Here is a 14,955-nt window from a genome sequence, read left to right on the forward strand (position 1 = left end):
CTTCCTGTACATACTATATATACCTTTATAAAAACAACTCTTTGGCTTCCTGTACCTACTATATATACCCTTGTAAAATCCAACTCTGTGGCTTCCTGTACATACTATATATACCCTTGTAAAATCCAACTCTGTGGCTTCCTGTACATACTATATATACCCTTGTACAACCCAACTCTGTGGCTTCCTGTACATACGATATATACCCTTTTATAAAAAAAACTCTGTGGCTTCCTGTACATACTATATATACCCTTGTACAATCCAACTCTGAGGCTTCCTGTACATACTATATATACCCTTTTATAAAAAAACTCTGTGGCTTCCTGTACATACGATATATACCCTTGTACAATCCAACTCTGTGGCTTCCTGTACATACTATATATACCCTTGTACAATCCAACTCTGTGGTTTCCTGTACATACTATATATACCCTTGTACAATCCAACTCTGTGGCTTCCTGTACATACTATATATACCCTTGTACAATCCAACTCTGTGGTTTCCTGTACATACTATATATACCCTTTTATAAACAACTCTGTGGCTTCCTGTACAAACTGTATATACCCTTGTAAAATCCAACTCTGTGGCTTCCTGTACATACTATATATACCCTTGTAAAATCCAACTCTGTGGCTTCCTGTACATACTATATATACCCTTTATATAAAAACTCTGTGGCTTCCTGTACATACTATATATGCCCTTGTACAATCCAACTCTGTGGCTTCCCTGTACATACTATATATACCCTTGTAAAATCCAACTCTGTGGCTTCCTGTACATACTATATATACCCTTGTACAATCCAACTCTGTGGTTTCCTGTACATACTATATATACCCTTTTATAAACAACTCTGTGGCTTCCTGTGTACATACTATATATACCCTTGTAAAATCCAACTCTGTGGCTTCCTGTACATACTATTCTATACCCTTGTACAATCCAACTCTGTGGTTTCCTGTACATACTATATATACCCTTTATAAACAACTCTGTGGTTTCCTGTACATACTATATATACCCTTGTACAATCCAACTCTGTGGCTTCCTGTACATACTATATATACCCCTTGTACAATCCAACTCTGTGGCTTCCCTGTACATACTATATATACCCTTGTACAATCCAACTCTGTGGTTTCCTGTACATACTATATATACCCTTTTATAAACAACTCTGTGGCTTCCTGTACATACTATATATACCCTTGTAAAATCCAACTCTGTGGCTTCCTGTACATACTATCTATACCCTTGTACAATCCGACTCTGTGGTTTCCTGTACATACTATATATACCCTTTTATAAACAACTCTGTGGCTTCCTGTACATACTATATATACCCTTGTAAAATCCAACTCTGTGGCTTCCTGTACATACTATATATACCCTTGTACAATCCAACTCTGTGGCTTCCTGTACATACTATATATACCCTTGTAAAATCCAACTCTGTGGCTTCCTGTACATACTATATATACTCTTGTAAAATCCAACTCTGTGGCTTCCTGTACATACTACATATACCCTTTTATAAAAAAACTCTGTGGCTTCCTGTACATACTATATGTACCCTTGTACAATCCAACTCTGTGGCTTCCTGTACATACTATATATACCCTTGTACAATCCAACTCTGTGGCTTCCTGTACATACTATATATACCCTTGTACAATCCAACTCTGTGGTTTCCTGTACATACTATATATACCCTTTTATAAACAACTCTGTGGCTTCCTGTACATACTATATATACCCTTGTAAAATCCAACTCTGTGGTTTCCTGTACATACTATATATACCCTTTTATAAAAAACTCTGTGGCTTCCTGTACATACTATATATACCCTTGTAAAATCCAACTCTGTGGTTTCCTGTACATACTATATATACCCTTTTATAAAAAACTCTGTGGCTTCCTGTACATACTATATATACCCTTGTAAAATCCAACCCTGTGGTTTCCTGTACATACTATATATACCCTTTTATAAAAAACTCTGTGGCTTCCTGTACATACTATATATACCCTTGTAAAATCCAACTCTGTGGTTTCCTGTACATACTATATATACCCTTGTAAAATCCAACTCTGTGGCTTCCTGTACATACTATATATACCCTTGTAAAATCCAACTCTGTGGCTTCCTGTACATACTATATATACCCTTGTAAAATCCAACTCTGTGGCTTCCTGTACATACTATATATACCCTTGTAAAATCCAACTCTGTGGCTTCCTGTACATACTATATATACCCTTGTACAATCCAACTCTGTGGCTTCCTGTACATACTATATATACCCTTGTACAATCCAACTCTGTGGCTTCCTGTACATACTATATATACCCTTGTAAAATCCAACTCTGTGGCTTCCTGTACATACTATATATACCCTTGTAAAATCCAACTCTGTGGCTTCATGTACATACGATATATACCCTTGTACAATCCAACTCTGTGGCTTCCTGTACATACTATATATACCCTTGTAAAATCCAACTCTGTGGCTTCCTGTACATACTATATATACCCTTGTAAAATCCAACTCTGTGGCTTCCTGTACATACTATATATACCCTTGTACAATCCAACTCTGTGGCTTCCTGTACATACTATATATACCCTTGTACAATCCAACTCTGTGGTTTCCTGTACATACTATATATACCCTTTTATAAAAAACTCTGTGGCTTCCTGTACATACTATATATACCCTTGTAAAATCCAACTCTGTGGTTTCCTGTACATACTATATATACCCTTTTATAAAAAAACTCTGTGGCTTCCTGTACATACGATATATACCCTTGTACAATCCAACTCTGTGGCTTCCTGTACATACTATATATACCCTTGTACAACCCAACTCTGTGGTGTCCTGTACATACTATATATACCCTTTTATAAAAAACTGTGTGGCTTCCTGTACATACTATATATACCCTTGTAAAATCCAACTCTGTGGCTTCATGTACATACTATATATACCCTTGTACAATCCAACTCTGTGGCTTCCTGTACATACTATCTATACCCTTGTACAATCCGACTCTGTGGTTTCCTGTACATACTATATATACCCTTTTATAAACAACTCTGTGGCTTCCTGTACATACTATATATACCCTTGTAAAATCCAACTCTGTGGCTTCCTGTACATACTATATATACCCTTGTACAATCCAACTCTGTGGCTTCCTGTACATACTATATATACCCTTGTAAAATCCAACTCTGTGGCTTCCTGTACATACTATATATACTCCTTGTAAAATCCAACTCTGTGGCTTCCTGTACATACTATATATACCCTTTTATCAAAAAACTCTGTGGCTTCCTGTACATACTATATGTACCCTTGTACAATCCAACTCTGTGGCTTCCTGTACATACTATATATACCCTTGTACAATCCAACTCTGTGGCTTCCTGTACATACTATATATACCCTTGTACAATCCAACTCTGTGGTTTCCTGTACATACTATATATACCCTTTTATAAACAACTCTGTGGCTTCCTGTACATACTATATATACCCTTGTAAAATCCAACTCTGTGGTTTCCTGTACATACTATATATACCCTTTTATAAAAACTCTGTGGCTTCCTGTACATACTATATATATACCCCTTGTAAAATCCAACTCTGTGGTTTCCTGTACATACTATATATACCCTTTATAAAAAACTCTGTGGCTTCCTGTACATACTATATATACCCCTTGTAAAATCCAACCCTGTGGTTTCCTGTACATACTATATGTACCCTTTTATAAAAAACTCTGTGGCTTCCTGTACATACTATATATACCCTTGTAAAATCCAACTCTGTGGTTTCCTGTACATACTATATATACCCTTGTAAAATCCAACTCTGTGGCTTCCCTGTACATACTATATATACCCTTTGTAAAATCCAACTCTGTGGCTTCCTGTACATACTATATATACCCTTGTAAAATCCAACTCTGTGGCTTCCTGTACATACTATATATACCCTTGTAAAATCCAACTCTGTGGTTTCCTGTACATACTATATATACCCTTGTACAATCCAACTCTGTGGCTTCCTGTACATACTATATATACCCTTGTACAATCCAACTCTGTGGCTTCCTGTACATACTATATATACCCTTGTAAAATCCAACTCTGTGGCTTCCTGTACATACTATATATACCCTTGTAAAATCCAACTCTGTGGCTTCCTGTACATACGATATATATACCCTTGTACAATCCAACTCTGTGGCTTTCCTGTACATACTATATATACCCTTGTAAAATCCAACTCTGTGGCTTCCTGTACATACTATATATACCCTTTGTAAAATCCAACTCTGTGGCTTCCTGTACATACTATATATACCCTTTGTACAATCCAACTCTGTGGCTTCCTGTACATACTATATATACCCTTGTACAATCCAACTCTGTGGTTTCCTGTACATACTATATATACCCTTTTATAAAAACTCTGTGGCTTCCTGTACATACTATATATACCCCTTGTAAAATCCAACTCTGTGGTTTCCTGTACATACTATATATACCCTTTATATAAAAACTCTGTGGCTTTCCTGTACATACTATGATATATACCCTTGTACAATCCAACTCTGTGGCTTCCTGTACATACTATATATACCCTTGTACAACCCAACTCTGTGGTGTCCTGTACATACTATATATACCCTTTTATAAAAAACTCTGTGGCTTCCTGTACATACTATATATACCCTTGTAAAATCCAACTCTGTGGCTTCCTGTACATACTATATATACCCTTGTACAATCCAACTCTGTGGCTTCCTGTACATACTATATATACCCTTGTACAATCCAACTCTGTGGCTTCCTGTACATACTATATATACCCTTTTATAAACAACTCTGTGGCTTCCAGTACATACTATATATACCCTTGTAAAATCCAACTCTGTGGCTTCCTGTACATACTATATATACCCTTGTACAATCCAACTCTGTGGCTTCCTGTACATACTATATATACCCTTGTACAATCCAACTCTGTGGTTTCCTGTACATACTATATATACCCTTGTACAATCCAACTCTGTGGCTTCCTGTACATACTATATATACCCTTTATAAACAACTCTGTGGCTTCCTGTACATACTATATATACCCTTGTAAAATCCAACTCTGTGGCTTCCTGTACATACTATATATACCCTTTTATAAAAAACTCTGTGGCTTCCTGTACATACTATATATACCCTTGTACAATCCAACTCTGTGGCTTCCTGTACATACTATATATACCCTTGTACAATCCAACTCTGTGGCTTCCTGTACATACTATATATACCCTTGTACAATCCAACTCTGTGGTTTCCTGTACATACTATATATACCCTTTTATAAACAACTCTGTGGCTTACTGTACATACTATATATACCCTTGTACAATCCAACTCTGTGGTTTCCTGTACATACTATATATACCCTTTTATAAACAACTCTGTGGCTTCCTGTACATACTATATATACCCTTGTAAAATCCAACTCTGTGGCTTCCTGTACATACTATATATACCCTTGTACAATCCAACTCTGTGGCTTCCTGTACATACTATATATACCCTTGTACAATCCAACTCTGTGGCTTCCTGTACATACTATATATATACCCTTGTACAATCCAACTCTGTGGCTTCCTGTACATACTATATATATACCCTTTGTAAAATCCAACTCTGTGGCTTCCTGTACATACTATATATACCCTTTGTAAATCCAACTCTGTGGCTTCCTGTACATACGATATATACCCTTGTACAATCCAACTCTGTGGCTTCCTGTACATACTATATATACCCTTGTAAAATCCAACTCTGTGGCTTCCTGTACATACTATATATACCCTTGTAAAATCCAACTCTGTGGTTTCCTGTACATACTATATATACCCTTTTATAAAAAACTCTGTGGCTTCCTGTACATACTATATATACCCTTGTAAAATCCAACTCTGTGGTTTCCTGTACATACTATATATACCCTTTTATAAAAAACTCTGTGGCTTCCTGTACATACTATATATACCCTTGTAAAATCCAACTCTGTGGTTTCCTGTACATACTATATATACCCTTGTAAAATCCAACTCTGTTGCTTCCTGTACATACTATATATACCCTTGTAAAATCCAACTCTGTGGCTTCCTGTACATACTATATATACCCTTGTAAAATCCAACTCTGTGGCTTCCTGTACATAATACTATATATACCCTTGTAAAATCCAACTCTGTGGCTTCCTGTACATACTATATATACCCTTTGTACAATCCAACTCTGTGGCTTCCTGTACATACTATATATACCCTTGTACAATCCAACTCTGTGGCTTCCTGTACATACTATATATACGCTTGTAAAATCCAACTCTGTGGCTTCCTGTACATACTATATATACCCTTGTAAAATCCAACTCTGTGGTTTCATGTACATACGATATATACCCTTGTACAATCCAACTCTGTGGCTTCCTGTACATACTATATATACCCTTGTGTAAATCCAACTCTTGTGTGGCTTTCCTGTACATACTATATATACCCTTGTAAAATCCAACTCTGTGGCTTCCTGTACATACTATATATACCCTTGTACAATCCAACTCTGTGGCTTCCTGTACATACTATATATACCCTTGTACAATCCAACTCTGTGGCTTCCTGTACATACTATATATACCCTTTGTACAATCCAACTCTGTGGCTTCCTGTACATACTATATATACCCTTGTAAAATCCAACTCTGTGGCTTCCTGTACATACTATATATACCCTTGTAAAATCCAACTCTGTGGCTTCATGTACATACGATATATACCCTTGTACAATCCAACTCTGTGGCTTCCTGTACATACTATATATACCCTTGTAAAATCCAACTCTGTGGCTTCCTGTACATACTATATATACCCTTGTAAAATCCAACTCTGTATTTCCTGTACATACTATATATACCCTTGTACAATCCAACTCTGTGGTTTCCTGTACATACTATATATACCCTTGTACAATCCAACTCTGTGGTTTCCTGTACATACTATATATACCCTTTTATAAACAACTCTGTGGCTTCCTGTACATACTATATATACCCTTGTAAAATCCAACTCTGTGGCTTCCTGTACATACTATATATACCCTTGTACAATCCAACTCTGTGGCTTCCTGTACATACTATATATACCCTTGTACAATCCAACTCTGTGGCTTCCTGTACATACTATATATACCCTTGTACAATCCAACTCTGTGGCTTCCTGTACATACTATATACCCTTGTAAAATCCAACTCTGTGGCTTCCTGTACATACTATATATACCCCTTGTAAAATCCAACTCTGTGGCTTCATGTACATACTATATATACCCTTGTACAATCCAACTCTGTGGCTTCCTGTACATACTATATATACCCCTTGTAAAAATCCAACTCTGTGGCTTCCTGTACATACTATATATACCCTTGTAAAATCCAACTCTGTGGCTTCCTGTACATACTATGTATACCCTTGTACAATCCAACTCTGTGGCTTCCTGTACATACTATATATACCCTTGTACAATCCAACTCTGTGGCTTCCTGTACATACTATATATACCCTCTTGTACAATCCAACTCTGTGGCTTCCTGTACATACTATATATACGCTTGTAAAATCCAACTCTGTGGCTTCCTGTACATACTATATATACCCTTGTAAAAATCCAACTCTGTGGCTTCATGTACATACGATATATACCCCTTGTACAATCCAACTCTGTGGCTTCCTGTACATACTATATATACCCTTGTAAAATCCAACTCTGTGGCTTCCTGTACATACTATATATACCCTTGTAAAATCCAACTCTGTGGCTTCCTGTACATACTATATATACCCTTGTACAATCCAACTCTGTGGCTTCCTGTACATACTATATATACCCTTGTACAATCCAACTCTGTGGTTTCCTGTACATACTATATATACCCTTTTATAAAACAACTCTGTGGCTTCCTGTACATACTATATATACCCTTGTAAAATCCAACTCTGTGGCTTCCTGTACATACTATCTATACCCTTGTACAATCCAACTCTGTGGCTTCCTGTACATACTATCTATACCCTTGTACAATCCGACTCTGTGGTTTCCTGTACATACTATATATACCCTTTTATAAAAACAACTCTGTGGCTTCCTGTACATACTATATATACCCTTGTAAAATCCAACTCTGTATTTCCTGTACATACTATATATACCCTTGTACAATCCAACTCTGTGGCTTCCTGTACATACTATATATACCCTTGTACAATCCAACTCTGTGGCTTCCTGTACATACTATATATACCCTTGTACAATCCAACTCTGTGGTTTCCTGTACATACTATATATACCCTTTTATAAACAACTCTGTGGCTTCCTGTACATACTATATATACCCTTGTAAAATCCAACTCTGTGGCTTCCTGTACATACTATATATACCCTTTTATAAAAAAACTCTGTGGCTTCCTGTACATACTATATATACCTTTGTACAATCCAACTCTGTGGCTTCCTGTACATACTTTATATACCCTTGTACAATCCAACTCTGTGGCTTCCTGTACATACTATATATACCCTTGTACAATCCAACTCTGTGGTTTCCTGTACATACTATATATACCCTTTTATAAACAACTCTGTGGCTTCCTGTACATACTATATATACCCTTGTAAAATCCAACTCTGTGGCTTCCTGTACATACTATATATACCCTTGTACAATCCAACTCTGTGGCTTCATGTACATACTATATATACCCTTGTAAAATCCAACTCTGTGGCTTCCTGTACATACTATATATACCCTTGTACAATCCAACTCTGTGGCTTCCTGTACATACTATATATACCCTTTTATAAAAAAAACTCTGTGGCTTCCTGTACATACTATATATACCCTTTGTAAAATCCAACTCTGTGGTTTCCTGTACATACTATATATACCCTTTTATAAAAAACTCTGTGGTTTCCTGTACATACTATATATACCCTTTTATAAAAAACTCTGAGGCTTCCTGTACATACTATATATACCCTTGTAAAATCCAACTCTGTGGCTTCCTGTACATACTATATATACCCTTGTAAAATCCAACCCTGTGGTTTCCTGTACATACTATATATACCCTTTTATAAAAAACTCTGAGGCTTCCTGTACATACTATATATACCCTTGTAAAATCCAACTCTGTGGCTTCCTGTACATACTATATATACCCTTGTAAAATCCAACCCTGTGGTTTCCTGTACATACTATATATACCCTTTTATAAAAAACTCTGAGGCTTCCTGTACATACTATATATACCCTTTTATAAAAAACTCTGTGGTTTCCTGTACATACTATATATACCCTTTTATAAAAAACTCTGAGGCTTCCTGTACATACTATATATACCCTTGTAAAATCCAACTCTGTGGTTTCCTGTACATACTATATATATACTTGTAAAATCCAACCCTGTGGTTTCCTGTACAAAACATACTATATATACCCTTTTATAAAAAACTCTGAGGCTTCCTGTACATACTATATATACCCTTGTAAAATCCAACTCTGTGGCTTCCTGTACATACTATATATACCCTTGTAAAATCCAACCCTGTGGTTTCCTGTACATACTATATATACCCTTTTATAAAAAACTCTGAGGCTTCCTGTACATACTATATATACCCTTGTAAAATCCAACTCTGTGGCTTCCTGTACATACTATATATACCCTTGTAAAATCCAACTCTGTGGTTTCCTGTACATACTATATATACCCTTGTAAAATCCAACTCTGTGGCTTCCTGTACATACTATATATACCCTTGTACAATCCAACTCTGTGGCTTCCTGTACATACTATATATACCCTTGTACAATCCAACTCTGTGGCTTCCTGTACATACTATATATACCCTTGTACAATCCAACTCTGTGGTTTCCTGTACATACTATATATACCCTTTTATAAACAACTCTGTGGCTTCCTGTACATACTATATATACCCTTGTAAAATCCAACTCTGTGGCTTCCTGTACATACTATCTATACCCTTGTACAATCCAACTCTGTGGCTTCCTGTACATACTATCTATACCCTTGTACAATCCTTTTATGACTCTGTGGTTTCCTGTACATACTATATATACCCTTTTATAAACAACTCTGTGGCTTCCTGTACATACTATATATACCCTTGTAAAATCCAACTCTGTGGCTTCCTGTACATACTATATATACCCTTGTACAATCCAACTCTGTGGCTTCCTGTACATACTATATATACCCTTGTACAATCCAACTCTGTGGTTTCCTGTACATACTATATATACCTTTGTACAATCCAACTCTGTGGTTTCCTGTACATACTATATATACCCTTTTATAAACAACTCTGTGGCTTCCTGTACATACTATATATATACCCTTGTAAAATCCAACTCTGTGGCTTCCTGTACATACTATAATATACCCTTGTAAAATCCAACTCTGTGGTTTCCTGTACATACTATATATACCTTTGTACAATCCAACTCTGTGGCTTCCTGTACATACTTTATATACCCTTGTAAAATCCAACTCTTGTGGCTTCCTGTACATACTATATATACCCTTGTACAATCCAACTCTGTGGCTTCCTGTACATACTATATATACCCTTTTACCAAACAACTCTGTGGCTTCCTGTACATACTATATATACCCTTGTAAAATCCAACTCTGTGGCTTCCTTCCTGTACATACTATATATATACCCTTGTAAAAATCCAACTCTGTGGCTTCAAAATCCAATGTACATACTATATATACCCTTGTAAAATCCAACTCTGTGGCTTCCTGTACATACTATATATACCCTTGTACAATCCAATCCACTGTGGCTTCCTTGTACATACTATATATACCCTTGATATATATAAAAAAAACTCTGTGGTTTCCTGTACATACTATATATACCCTTTGTAAAATCCAACTCTGTGGTTTCCTGTACATACTATATATACCCTTTGTAAAATCCAACTCTGTGGGCTTCCTGTTCCTGTACATACTATATATAATCCTTTGTAAAATCCAACTCTTGTGGCTTCCTGTACATACTATATATACCCTTTTATAAAAAACTCTGTGGCTTCCTGTACATACTATATATACCCTTGTAAAATCCAACTCTGTGGCTTCCTGTACATACTATATATACCCTTTGTACAATCCAACTCTGTGGTTTCCTGTACATACATATATACCCCTTTTATAAATCAACTCTGTGGTTTCCTGTACATACTATATATTGCCCTTTTAAAATCCAACTCTGTGGTTTCCTGTACATACTATATATACCTGCCTTGTGAAAACTAAACTTGTGCTTCGCTGATTACATACTATATATACTCTCAGGCCAATCCAACTCTGTGGTTTCCTGTACATACTATATATACCCTTGTAAATCCAACTTGTAGTTTCCTGTACATACTATATATACCCTTTGTGAAATCTTAAATCCAACTGTGGTTTCTGTACATACTATATATACTCCTTTTATAAAAAACCTCTGGTTTCCTGTTACATACTATGCCGTATACCTCTTGTAAAACCCAACTCTGTACGTTTCCTGTACATGGCCATATACCCCTTTGCAAACTTCATAAACTTCTGTCATATCTGTACTATACTATATACCCTTTTATAAAACTCTGCTTACCTGTACATTCATATATACCCTTATAAATCCAACTTGTGGCTTCCTGTACATACTATATATACCCCTTTATAAAAACTTGAGGCTTCCTGTAACATAATACGTATATGTCCTTTGTAAAATCCAACCTGTGTTTCCCGTACATACTATATAGGGTACCTCAAAACTCTGGCTTGTGGTTTCCTCTGTACATACTATATATTCCTTTGTACAGATCCAACTCTGTGGCTTCCTGTACATGTCACTATATGCCCGGCATACCCCGTAAAAGCTCCATCTTGTGGCTTCCTCTGTGGCATGAAAGGCTCACGGACTATACCCTTTGTAAAATCCAACTTGTGGCTTCCTCGTACATACTTATATATATCTCATAAGGGCTAACTTGCAGCTTACTGTACATGCTATATATACCCTTGTACAATCCAACTCTGTGGCTTCCTGTACATTACTATATATATACCCCTTTTATAAAATCCAACTCTGTGGCTTCCTGTACATACTATATATACCCTTGTAAAATCCAAATTCCCAGGCTTCCTATGTCATATATACCTCAAAACCAAACCCGTGGTTTCATACATAATGATATATACCCTTGTAATAACTAACTCTGTGGCTTCCTGTAAATATTACCTATATATACCCTAAAATCCAACTCTTGTGGCTTCCCAGCTATACTTATATATACCCTTTGTAAAATCCAACTCTGTGGTTTCAAAATATACTATATATAAATTTTTATAAAAAACTCGTGTTTCCTGTACATACTATATTCCCTTGTAAATCCAACTCTTGTGGTTTCCTGCACATTACTATATATACCCCTTTGGCAAAACTCTGTGGTTTCCTGTACATACTATATATAATTTGTAAACTAAACCTGTGGTTTCCTAAAAGCATACTATATGTACCCTTTTTATAAAAACTCTGAGGTTTCCTGCAAGATAATACTATATATACCCTTGTAAACTAACCCCAGGCTTCCTAAGGTAGCCATGGTCATATATACCCTCTTGTAAAACTCAAACTCAGGCTTTCCTGTACATACTCTATATACCCTTGTACAATCCAATCCCCGTGTTTCTGTACATACTATATATATTCCCTCGTACAACCAAACTCTGTGGCTTCCCTGTACATGGCCAAGGGGTGGCCCTCGTGCCAACCAACTCTGTGGTTTCCTTGTAATATTGTACTCTTGAGGAGCATACCCTCAGGCCAAATCCCAACTCGTGGCTTCCCAAAACATACTATATATACCTTATAAAACAACCCCTGTGGTTTCCTGTACATACTATATATACCCTTTTATAAAATCCAACCTGAGGCTTCCTGTACATAATATCTATACCCCTTGAGGCCAACTAAACTCTGCTTCCTGTACATACTATCTATACCCTGTACAACCAGACTCTAGTAAGCCTGTACATACTATATATACCCTTTATAAACAACTCTGTGGCTCCTTGCATACTATATATACCCTTGTAAATCCAACTCTGTGGTTTCCTTGTACATACTATATATGGCCCCAGCCATCCAACTCTTGTGGCTTCCCTGTACATACATATGGTTCCCAGGCCAATCCAACTCTGTGGCTTCCAACATACCATAGTGGCACCCTTGCACAACCCAACCCTGTGGTTTCCCTGTACATACCATATACCCTCATAAACAAACTCTGTGGCTTCCTGTACACAATTATAGACATAAATTCCTTTGTAAAAATCCAACCTTGGCTTCCTTAAATATTACTATATATGTGGGCCCTTTTATAAAACCGTGTTCTGTACAACCAAAACTCTGTGGCTTCCTGTACATACTTTTATATACCCCTTTGTACAATCCCAACTCTTGTGGCTTCCTCTGCCATTATTATATATACCCTTTGTAATAACTTAACCCTGTGGTTTCCTGTACATACTATATATACCCTTTATAAACAACACCTGTGGCTTCCTGTACATACTATATATGCCCCTTTGTAAAACCAAGGCTGTGTAAGCCCCTGTACATACTATATATACCTCAAAAATCCAACCTGTGGCTTCATGTACATACTATATATACCCCTTGTAAATCCAACTCTGTGGTTTCCTGTGCCATACTATATATACCCCTTGTAATAACTTCTTTTGAACTCCTTGTGGCTTCCTCGTACATTATATATATTCTCTTTATAAAAAACTCTGAGGTTTCATGTAAATATTACTATATATACCCCTTTGTAAACCCCAACTCTGTGGTTTCCTGTACATACTATATATACCCTTTTATAAAAAACTCTGTGGTTTCCTGTACATACTATATATACCCTTTTATAAAAAACTCTGAGGCTTCCTGTACATACTATATATACCCTTGTAAAATCCAACTCTGTGGCTTCCTGTACATACTATATATACCCTTGTAAAATCCAACCCTGTGGTTTCCTGTACATACTATATATACCCTTTATAAAAAAACTCCTGAGGCTTCTCTACATACATACTATATATACCCTTGTAAAATCCAACTCTGTGGGCTGTGTTTCCTTTGTACATACTATATATACCTCTTTATAAAAACTCTGAGGCTTCCTGTACATACTATGTATAAATCCTTTTATAAAACCTCTGTGGTTTCCTGTACATACTATATATACCCTCTTTATAAAAACTCTGAGGCTTCCTGTACATACTATATATACCCTTGTAAAATCCAACTCTGTGGCTTCCTGTACATACTATATATACCCTTGTAAAATCCAACCCTGTGGTTTCCTGTACATACTATATATACCCTTTATAAAACTCTGAGGCTTCCCTGTACATACTATATATACCCTTGTAAAATCCAACTCTGTGGCTTCTGTACATACTATATATACCCTTGTAAAATCCAACTCTGTGGTTTCCTGTACATACTATATATACCCTTTTTATAAAAACTCCAGGGCTTCCTGTGGCTATTGCCCTTTGTAAAAGATCCAACTCTGTGGTTTCCTGTGTACTATATATACCCTTTGTAAAATCCAACTCTGTGGCTTCCTGTACATACTATATATACCCTTGTAAAATCCAACTCTGTGGCTTCCTGTACAAATATATATACTAAAATCCAATATACCCTTGTAAAATCCAACTCTGTGGCTTCCCTGCACATCCTATATGGCCCCATGTA

The sequence above is a fragment of the Haliotis rubra genome, unplaced genomic scaffold (genome assembly GCF_003918875.1).
Source record: "Haliotis rubra isolate DU_JTF1 unplaced genomic scaffold, ASM391887v1 Scf1499, whole genome shotgun sequence".
In the NCBI taxonomy this organism is placed as follows: domain Eukaryota; kingdom Metazoa; phylum Mollusca; class Gastropoda; order Lepetellida; family Haliotidae; genus Haliotis; species Haliotis rubra.